Raw genomic sequence first — 9,713 nt, forward strand, 5'->3', positions numbered from 1 at the left:
GAAACAGAAACAAAAACAGCTGAGTGCAAGTAGTAAAGAAGAATGAACCTGTCGCTGTCATTTGCCATCTTGCCAAGTAAAAAGTTGCGGCGAAAAATAAGGTGGGTACACAAGTACATTCGTTCATAGGCAAATGTACTGTGATTCAGCGCTGCGTTGTTGAAATTCTTATAAGGAAATGGAAAACGCTCTGAATCTTTTGGGTTATTAATAATATTTTTCGAAATATATGTAATTCTCTTATTTTAGAAGGGAAAACTTTGGAAATAGAATTTATGGACTCGATTATTATTCTCTAGGTATATACATCAAAATTCAGATCATTTAAAAAGAAAATAAATATATACGAAGATGTTAATAAAGGGAAGTTCAGGGTTATTTTGACACTGAAAGCTCCTCCGCATATACTTGACTCTTGAACAACGTTAGAAAGTATTGAATATCTTAATTTCAAATAAAGAAATGAGGTTGTTGTAGCTGAGAATAAATTTAGAAAAATTAACTCGCTTACGGTTTCAAATATTAAACTTTACATTCACAAATATTTGGATAATTTACTTAAAAGGTCCAATTACCTCAGTAATTGAAAGCTTACCTTTCCTTTTTATTTTTCTGGCATATTTTCACCGCATCTAGGGCTCGGAAAACGTTTTCATTGAGATGCCAAGGCATGCACAGAAGTTGATACTTTGGTTTGGATTGTGGAGTGATTGCATCATTGGAATTTTTTTCGAAATTGAGACTAGGAACTACTTTGCGGTCCCTGTTTTACTTTACGGAGACATGTTAAATTACCTTTTTGTTTAATAAAATTGGGGTTGAACGGCCTCCGGTTCTTGCATGAGGAGCACCATGCCCCACAGCCCTTAAATCTCAATGGGTCTTTTGGGCACCGAATTCCCTAATAAATATCAATATTGAAAGGACTAGATAATAAACGAACTTTTTTGCAAACACTGAAGAAAATGTTAATATTTGACAATTGTTTAGGAATACATTTCTTTTTTTAAATTTGTTTTTGTTAATAAAAAGTTACCAACAAAAGTTAAATAGAAAATATTACGCTTTTACATTGACACTTTCGTCATATTGGTTTGAGACATGACAGTTTAAAATTGTGAGTTTCCAATTGGAAACCCATTATTTTAAATAGCCAATCTCGAAAAGAGAATGTGGTTTTCAGGGCCATGTTAAAAATATCATTTTGGAAAGATACTGTTGGCTGACATACGCAGTCTTCAATGAAACTTCTTCAGTTCTTCATGAAGTGACAATACCTAGATATGGTTTGAAAGAATTTCGATCTCATTTGCTTTGCGGTAAGATTTTGAGTTGGTTTGTTCACGGTAGATAAAGTCTTAGCTTAATGGTCGGACCAACGGAAGAACTTTTGATGCCCCGTTTCAAGGGGCATCATCAACTAGAATAGCCAATAAAATAAATACGCACTAGTCTTGATATCTATAATGAATTGCTTATTTACGATTTCAAATTATTAGGATCTCTTGCACAAAGTTCAGTAAAATAAAAGAACTTTTAACTTGAAGAAAAAACTTTTTTTTTTGTTTGGATCTTGAGTAATTTTCAAGTTTCTTGAAATTCAACCTTGTGTTGAATCAGCTATTTTGTCAGATACGTGCATACCTCAGAAATTCTTGGATACCTTTGGATTTTGACATCTCTGCTGTTTATGATCAGCTGTTATTTTACACTTCAAACACTAAAAAAAAGGAATACGGATACTCTATCTGTCTAAGATTGAATGGTCGCATTCACAAAGCTAGTGGCTACGTAGTCAAGCGATTCTGATTGGCTAAATCTAACTACAAAAGTACATGAAATCTCCCCTTCGATGTAGTGTACAAAATTCGGCTACAAAGTTAGTGGAGAATGATTTTGACATTTCACAATTCGCTGCTCGGTAAAGTAACACGAATTCAAAATGAAATAAATCGTTCAATATTTAAATAAAAATATAAGTCATTCAAATTGTGTCTTAAATTTTATTTAATTGAATTTAAAAACACAAAAGATAAGTTAAAGTTATCAAATCAAAAATGTTTCTTATTCTATATATGTATTTCCAATTGTCAATAATATGACAGTTCCAGATTGACTAGCTTTGTAGTATAGTTTTGCATTCACAAAGCTAGTTGAATTTTGACTACGTAGCCATTAGCTTTGTGAATGCCACCAATGCAGCCATGTCAATTTCACATGCCAACTGTGTTTTCGCTTTATTATAGAAAATATAAATAATATTTTAACCAATGAAAACTTGGTCTTCTTATTGAACTATAGTGATCTTTGATTCAAAACCAGAAGCTTTGTTCTCTTCAATCAAGAAGTTCAATCTGCTAGTAAGCATTAAAGCATTAAGGGGGTATTCTGGTCTAGAGACATGAATTTTATGTAATTTTTGAAGTGCTGTAGAAAAAAGCAAGCTACAATTTTACCATCAATTTTTTATACATTATTTATTCACATTAGAAGCATACAAAAAAAAAATAAAAAAGTAAAAAAAAAAAAAATTCCGTTAGTTATCAGCTGATAGAGTAGTACGTCTCAAAAATTTGGTGCGTGACCATACCCACGATTTTAACTCTCCTAGAAATCTGAAATCAAAAACTAAAAAAGATTATTAATCTACAATAATGTCGCAATGTCTGGAACTACGGAAAAGTTACAAACATTTTTTTTTACAAAATGGCGGCTGTCTAAAGAAAAATACAAAAAATTTACCATTTTTTTGAACATTCTTCGATTTGTTAAAAATAGTAAAAATAAAAATTTGGGGATGGCCGTAGTTCCGGACGTAGACAAGTCCCTAAAGAAGACTTTCTTAAAATTTCAAGTAAATCGGTTCGGCAGAACCTGAGAAATCGTGGGTATCAGATTCAAAAAGACAGTTCTGAGAAAAACGCGTTTAAAGTACCCCATTATGTCTTTTGTTCTATTAGTTGCAGCCCAACCGATTTGGATGGCTGCTCAGCAAAATACTTATTTCTCCGAAAATAATTTGAATTTGGGAAAATCCTCTAGTAGACATATTCTTAAATAGTTAAACTATGAAAATATGAAAAGAAAAAAAAATCGATTTTTTTTAATTTCTAGACCAGAATACCCCCTTAAATGAATTAACTCCTGAGGCGAACTCTCTACACTGAAAGATGTAAGTGCAGATGTGATTGCAGATGTGTCCACGTTGTTAAAGGCACCTTCGATGTCAAGGAAAGCAACCATAGTGAACTCTTTATGATGGAGGGAATATTCGATGGTGCGTACTAAAGTGTGTAACGCTGTTTCCACCGATTTACCTTTACAATAGACATGTTGAGACGAAGACAGAAGTCTTGTATCGATACATGCCCTTAAATGGATATCAATCAATCTTTCCAAGGTCTTAAGAAGGAATGATGATAGACTTATAGGTCGTAGACCTTTAGGATTGACTTACGAGCATTTACCTGCTTTGTGTATAAAAACAACTTTAACTTTTATCCATGCCGAGAGAATATGGATTGGTGAAATTATGTCAGAAGTCTTTTGTAACTCGGCTGGTATTATCCCATCTGTTCCTGCAGATTTAAATGGTTTGAAGGTGTTGAGAGCCCATTGTGGCTTGTCCCTTGTGATCAGAACTTGTTGATGTGTTGTATTGGAGCTTGAACGTATATGATTGTTGCAAGTTTCGGAAAGAGAACTACCAGGAAAGTGAGTGTCCAATAGTTAGTTCAGCGATTCATTACTTGAATTTGTCCATTAGCCGTCTGCATTTTTGAAGCAGCTTGGCGCTGGACTAGTTGAAAGAGTTTTCCGTAACCTATAGGTTTCAGAAGTTTCTTCTACCGTGACACAGAAGGATCGCCAAGATAATTGCTTAGATTTCCTAAGTGCCTTCTTGTAGATTCTTAGGGATTCTTTGTAAGAGTAACAGTGAGAGGCTAGTCTTGCGGCTTTGACCCGGTTGAAAAGTTTCCTTCATTCTTTCCGGAGCGAGTCAAGCTCTGAGGCCCACCATTGTGGTTTAATCTTTCCTCTTATGTGTATAAGTGGACAAGCAGTTTCTAGCGATCTGTTCATAGCTGACTTTGTTGTCAAGTTCATTAGCATAAGAGGAAGGACTAGATTGTCCAGGTTCTAATAAACTCTGTAATGAGTTACTGTATGAGTCCCAGTCAGTTTTCCGATAGTTTCGAAAAGTCAATGGACTCGGGTTATCATCCACATTATAGTGAACTGGATATATATATGATAAGAGAACGAGTGTTCTTTGGATACCTTCCAGTCCAAGATCATATGGTGTATAGTATCTGATACAAGAGTTATGTCTAAGACTTCTTGTCGAGTTTTAGTTATGAAAGTTGGTTCATTTCTAACATTACTTACTAAAAGGTTAGTACCAAGAATATAATCAAAAAGAGACTCACCTCTGTCGTTGATATTCGTGCTACCCCATACAGTATGATGAGCGTTAACATCGCTCCCAATAATTAGGCGGATCCTTTGCCTTTTGGAGAAGATTAATCTGTACTAACTGCAGCATTTTGACTACAATTAGGCAGATCAACCTCCACCACGGTTTTGTTCTGATCCTCTGAGTCTGAGGATGAACCCAAGAGGTCGCCCTCGCTCAGAAAGATAATGTTAAGGTCGTCTTCAGTCTCCATTAAGGGTAGACTGTCTACGACTTTTGGGCATGGGTGCATCGTCACCCTCTGTCAGGAGAGAAGACGACGTCCCAGGCCCACCAACCGCTAGTTCACCTTCGGTTGTTTTTGGAGGCCCGCTATCCGCGTTAACCTCATCTTTTTTATAGATTCGAATTTTAACGGGGGGATTTTTCTGGACTAACTTTTTAGTCAACTTTCCAATAAAGTTGCCTTATGTCTATACATCAGTTTCCGAAGAGTTGTTCTAAAATTTGAATGCCTTCGTAAAAAGTGTTACGGAGAACTAGAATGATAGTGGAGAGTTTCCCTTAGGAGAAAAACTATAGTTCTTTGGATGTTTGTTTCATGAAACAAAGCTAACGATGGTTCATGATTATTATTGATGATGTCTCATTACCATTGGCGAATTGAGAACCGTTGATTCGACTTAAATTTCATACATTTTTCTAAGATTGACGTCATTCTATTGACTGCGTTGAATCTCGTGTTGGATAAGGTATCTTGGATAGGTGAATTTTCAGATACCTTGTTCAACGAGTTAGATATCTGTATCGAGATAGCTGTCAAAAAATTAAAACACCTTTCAGCTGTTCACAAAAATTAGAGAAACATTTAAGCTTCGAAGTAAAAATTGTTTTAAGATAAAACATTTAATGGATAATTCAACTGATTCGTTGGACGATGATGAATTAAAAGGTGCGTAACAATTTAATAAATAAGAGATAACCTTAATCTGTAATCTATGTTAAATTTCCTCTTAGCTAAATTGGAATTCTATACGAATAATAATTTACTCCCGAAATCTGCGGTTTTAAACGATTTACATTAAACAGAAAACTATCCTAACAGAAACGAGGATTATTATAAACTGAAAATACCTAGATATAGTTTGGTTTTAGGGTCTCGGAGCTGGTCCTTTCTCTTTCTGCACTCCTCCAAGAAGAGCAGAATGGATGTATATTCCCTACCTTAAAAAAAAGAGAATAGAGTGGTTCTGGTTCTTTTTTGGGGTTTTGAATCATCTGAAAGAATAACTTACCTTTCCTTTCAGCGACCTTATTTGCTTGTAGCTTTTCTACATAAAAACAAAAAAGTTAGATTTATTAATTTCCACCATATTAATATATATTTACTTGTATTTTGTTCAAAATCTGTAACAGGATGAGGTTCTTCTACTTTAGAATACTGGACACTAGACTGGAACTGGAGGTAAGATTGACCTATCAAATGGGTCATCTACGAAACGAGAACAAAATACATAAATCAATTTTGAAGTTTAAACAAATAGATCATAATTACCTTCTCAAATTCGGAGGCAAATAGCTTCTCCATAGTCTATTATGTACAGAACATCCTCAAATACAACTCTTACTAACATTTTGTATCTTTTTGTTTACCACCAAATACAAAAAGCTGAAATCAATTTTAAAGTTTCTAGAAATTCAACCATTCAACCATGTCAGGTACCTACAACCCCAGAAATTCTTGGATAGCTTTGGATTTCTTTTTTGACATCTCAGCTGTTTTTGATCAGCTGTTATTTTACACTTAAAGCACTTACAAAAAGGTATCCGGATACCCTATCTGTCTGAGATTGAACGCAGCCATTGTCGCTATCGAATGTTCGTTGATTTGACGTTATTCGTGTTATTATTTGTCGAACGTTCATATTGTGTGAGAAAAGTTTGAAGAAATAAAACAATGTACATTCATATGTATATTTCATTTCATTTATAAAATAACAATAATCAATGCATTTTTATTCAGCTGCAAGAGAACTAATACAAATGTTGGTTCTTAAAAAAACAAAAATAAATATTGGGACCAATTTGCTACAACCCTCAACTCACTTAGGCCACCTACTCGAGATGGAAAAGAAAAATTATTGAACGACGAAATAAAAATATAAATACTACCAAGAAACATTGAACGTTCTCCTTTTTGGTAGCACGTTTCAAGAACTGGCTTTATGTTAAAGAGTTCCATACAAAGGAATCATGGTATGATCCTTGATATATTGACTCAACATAACGAATACGCTACTCTCAGAAAACGACTTACTATCATTGCGTTTAAATTGTAATATCCTTTTCTGCTAAGATACTAATAAGGCATCTCAATCGCAGCACCGATTCCTCGATTCCTATATGGGTTTCGTCAACACATTGAATTAATCCTGGTTACCTGGCCGTCGAAAATAGTTTCTAGCGTTTTGTTTTTCATCGGATGATATGTTGAGATTGATCCAAGTTGGACATATGTAATTTTTCTTCAATTGGGCACACAACTTCTTTTTATACTAAGGAAACCCAGATTTGTGACAGGCCTAAGTCAAAATAATTTCCTATATAAAGGGCACAAGCTTATTTTAGTAAAGCAGGGATTGAAGAGGTGCTTGCATTTTTAAATTGGCCTTCCAACTTGTTTAATACGATAATAAACGCTTCCTTAATCAGTCGAAAATATGATCTGAAACTCAAGAAATTAATACCCGTGTTTTGTTGGGAAATCTATCCATAGTAAAGTAGGATTTTACACGAATAACAAAAACAATATCCATGGTGAGAATAACACCGATAAAAGTTATAGTAAAATCTCATATGGATAGGTTTTTGACATTTATACGAGCCTCGAATGGATCTTATGTGATTTCGTTCTGAAATGTTGGTACGATTGATATTGCATTTGTATCTCGATGGCTGTGTTCGTTGAGTAGTTCTGCATTTGGAATCATGTGTGTTTTCCATTGCGAAAAAAAAGGAATCTATTACTGTTGATATTATTTAGTTTTGTTAGTGAAAATGGACTAACTGGGCTTATTTTGCAAGAAAAAACAATAGAAACGATATTTATGTTTTGTTATGTTTCCAAAAAAGGTTTATCTCAGTTTAAAATAGATAAATCTCAACTCGACTCAGGTATATACAGAATTGAGACGAGCTTCAAGCTCGCTTCAAAACCACATGTTAATGTAGTACGAACAAACCCCCTTTTTGAAGTTTTTTATTATTATTTTGACAGATCTTCGTTCAGTTGTACCAATTTTTAAATACAAAAAATCTGGGCACTGCGGATCGTTTTGTTGGGAATTTCTCACTTTACTATATATGAAATGCGAACAAAACACACGTATTAGAAATTCCAGCACAAAATATTTGTTCTACTTACAGATGATTACGGAGTTTCAAGACATTAGACTTGTCTCGAATATTCTTGCGCAGTAGAAGCATTCTTACTTTTTTCCGTAATTACCGTTTTCTCCAAAAAAAAAACTCTATGTTGCTTATCATTTTGGTTTTTTTTTTTTAATTTTGTTAAAAATGAAAATTATAAATTATTGAACACAACAGTTTTTTTGAAATTTCATGAGTTGGCGTTTATTTATGAGCCTTATTCTGCTATTCACGTGGATCGTATATCACCCATTCGATTCACTTTTACACTGCCTTCGCATTCTGCTATCCATCGGGTGAACTACATTACCCCAAACCAATTTGACATTCAAATAAACAGCTGTTCATGTACAAATCTTGGGAATGTTGGATAAATTGTTTTGATTCATTGATTCCGCAATGGAATAATTTATGTACATAATTTTTGGAAATGGGCACTGGGCAGTATTGGACTTTTTATTCCAATTGCAAGCAGAGGAATAAGAGAATGCTCAAACAAAGTGCTTCGGAGAAATTTTAAAAAGTGTCTTCCTTCCCCTAAAAATGTTAATATTCTTTTATTTATAAAACAAATATTCTAAATCTAGCAATAAATTAGAATTTACTTACATTTTGCTTACAAAAATTAAGAAACCACACATCAAATAAATAAAATCCGCAGCATTTTATATGCGGATCTGAATTGTATAGAATGAATGCTTTCACGTGAATAGAAGAATACCGCACAATATTTACCGACGTTATCGACAAATACAGATTCACTTCGAATGAATAGCAGAAAAATGGTTAGTGAAAATTTAAGTAAAATTCCCCCCGATGAATAGCAGAATAGGCCTGTATGTCTGTTATTTTTTTGTGTGGTAGCACTGAATTTCGAACTCGTAATGTAAAGTTCGCCAACCATGAAATTTCAACCATGAAATCACCATACTAATTGGTATTAAATTTGCCTGAAAATCGCACAAAATTTCATGTGCCCGAACATACCAATAATAATCACCCTTATTGCGATAGTCGTTTTTCTAAAACGCCAATTGTCTTTTTTGTAGTCGTGTCGTTTTTAAATCGGTATTGCGTAGCTTAAACGCCAGACTCCTCGTCGCTATTAAGTTCCAAATGCGATCTACTTAAACAGCTGACATTTTGACACAGACATTTTAATTAATTTAATTTTGTTTTTGTTATTTTGTGAAATTTTTGTTTACAAATACAAATTCTTAAAAGAATGTATAGTGTGGCCAGCTATTTTTCATGGAGCAGCAGTGAGGACGACGAGCAGCAAGAGGAAAAACGAAGAAAGAAAGATTTAGTTTTGCAGAGACGATGGATTCGATCCACAACCCAATGGATTAGCCTAATTCAAAGTACTCGTAGTTGTGCTCACAAAATTTTTACTGGAACTTCAATATTTAAAATATTTTCCAGGTTTAAAATGTATTTCCGACTCAATAAAGAAGCCTTTCTATATATTTTAAACTTGATGGAAAGTAATATTCCTAAGAGACGTTCTGTCTCAGTACCAAATATTTTAAAATTAGCGGCCACCTTAAGGTTTCTTGCTGAGGGAGGTTACCAAAAAGGCGTTGGGAATGATTTTGATTTGGGACTAGCACAGCCTACATTTAGCATCATTCTTAAGGAAGTGATAAATTTTCTTGAGGAATATCTGTGCCCATTATGGATAAAGATGGAACTCTCTGAGGAAGAAAAAATTGAAGCTAAATTACACTTTTTCCAGCAGGCTGGAATTCCTGGTATTATTGGCGCAGTCGATAGGACCCATTTCAAAATTTTGGCACCGAAAAAAGCAGATCAACATATGTACTACAACAGAAAAGGATATTTTAGTCTTAACGCTATGCTAGTT

The sequence above is a fragment of the Eupeodes corollae genome, chromosome 1 (assembly GCF_945859685.1).
Source record: "Eupeodes corollae chromosome 1, idEupCoro1.1, whole genome shotgun sequence".
Lineage (NCBI taxonomy): Eukaryota > Metazoa > Arthropoda > Insecta > Diptera > Syrphidae > Eupeodes > Eupeodes corollae.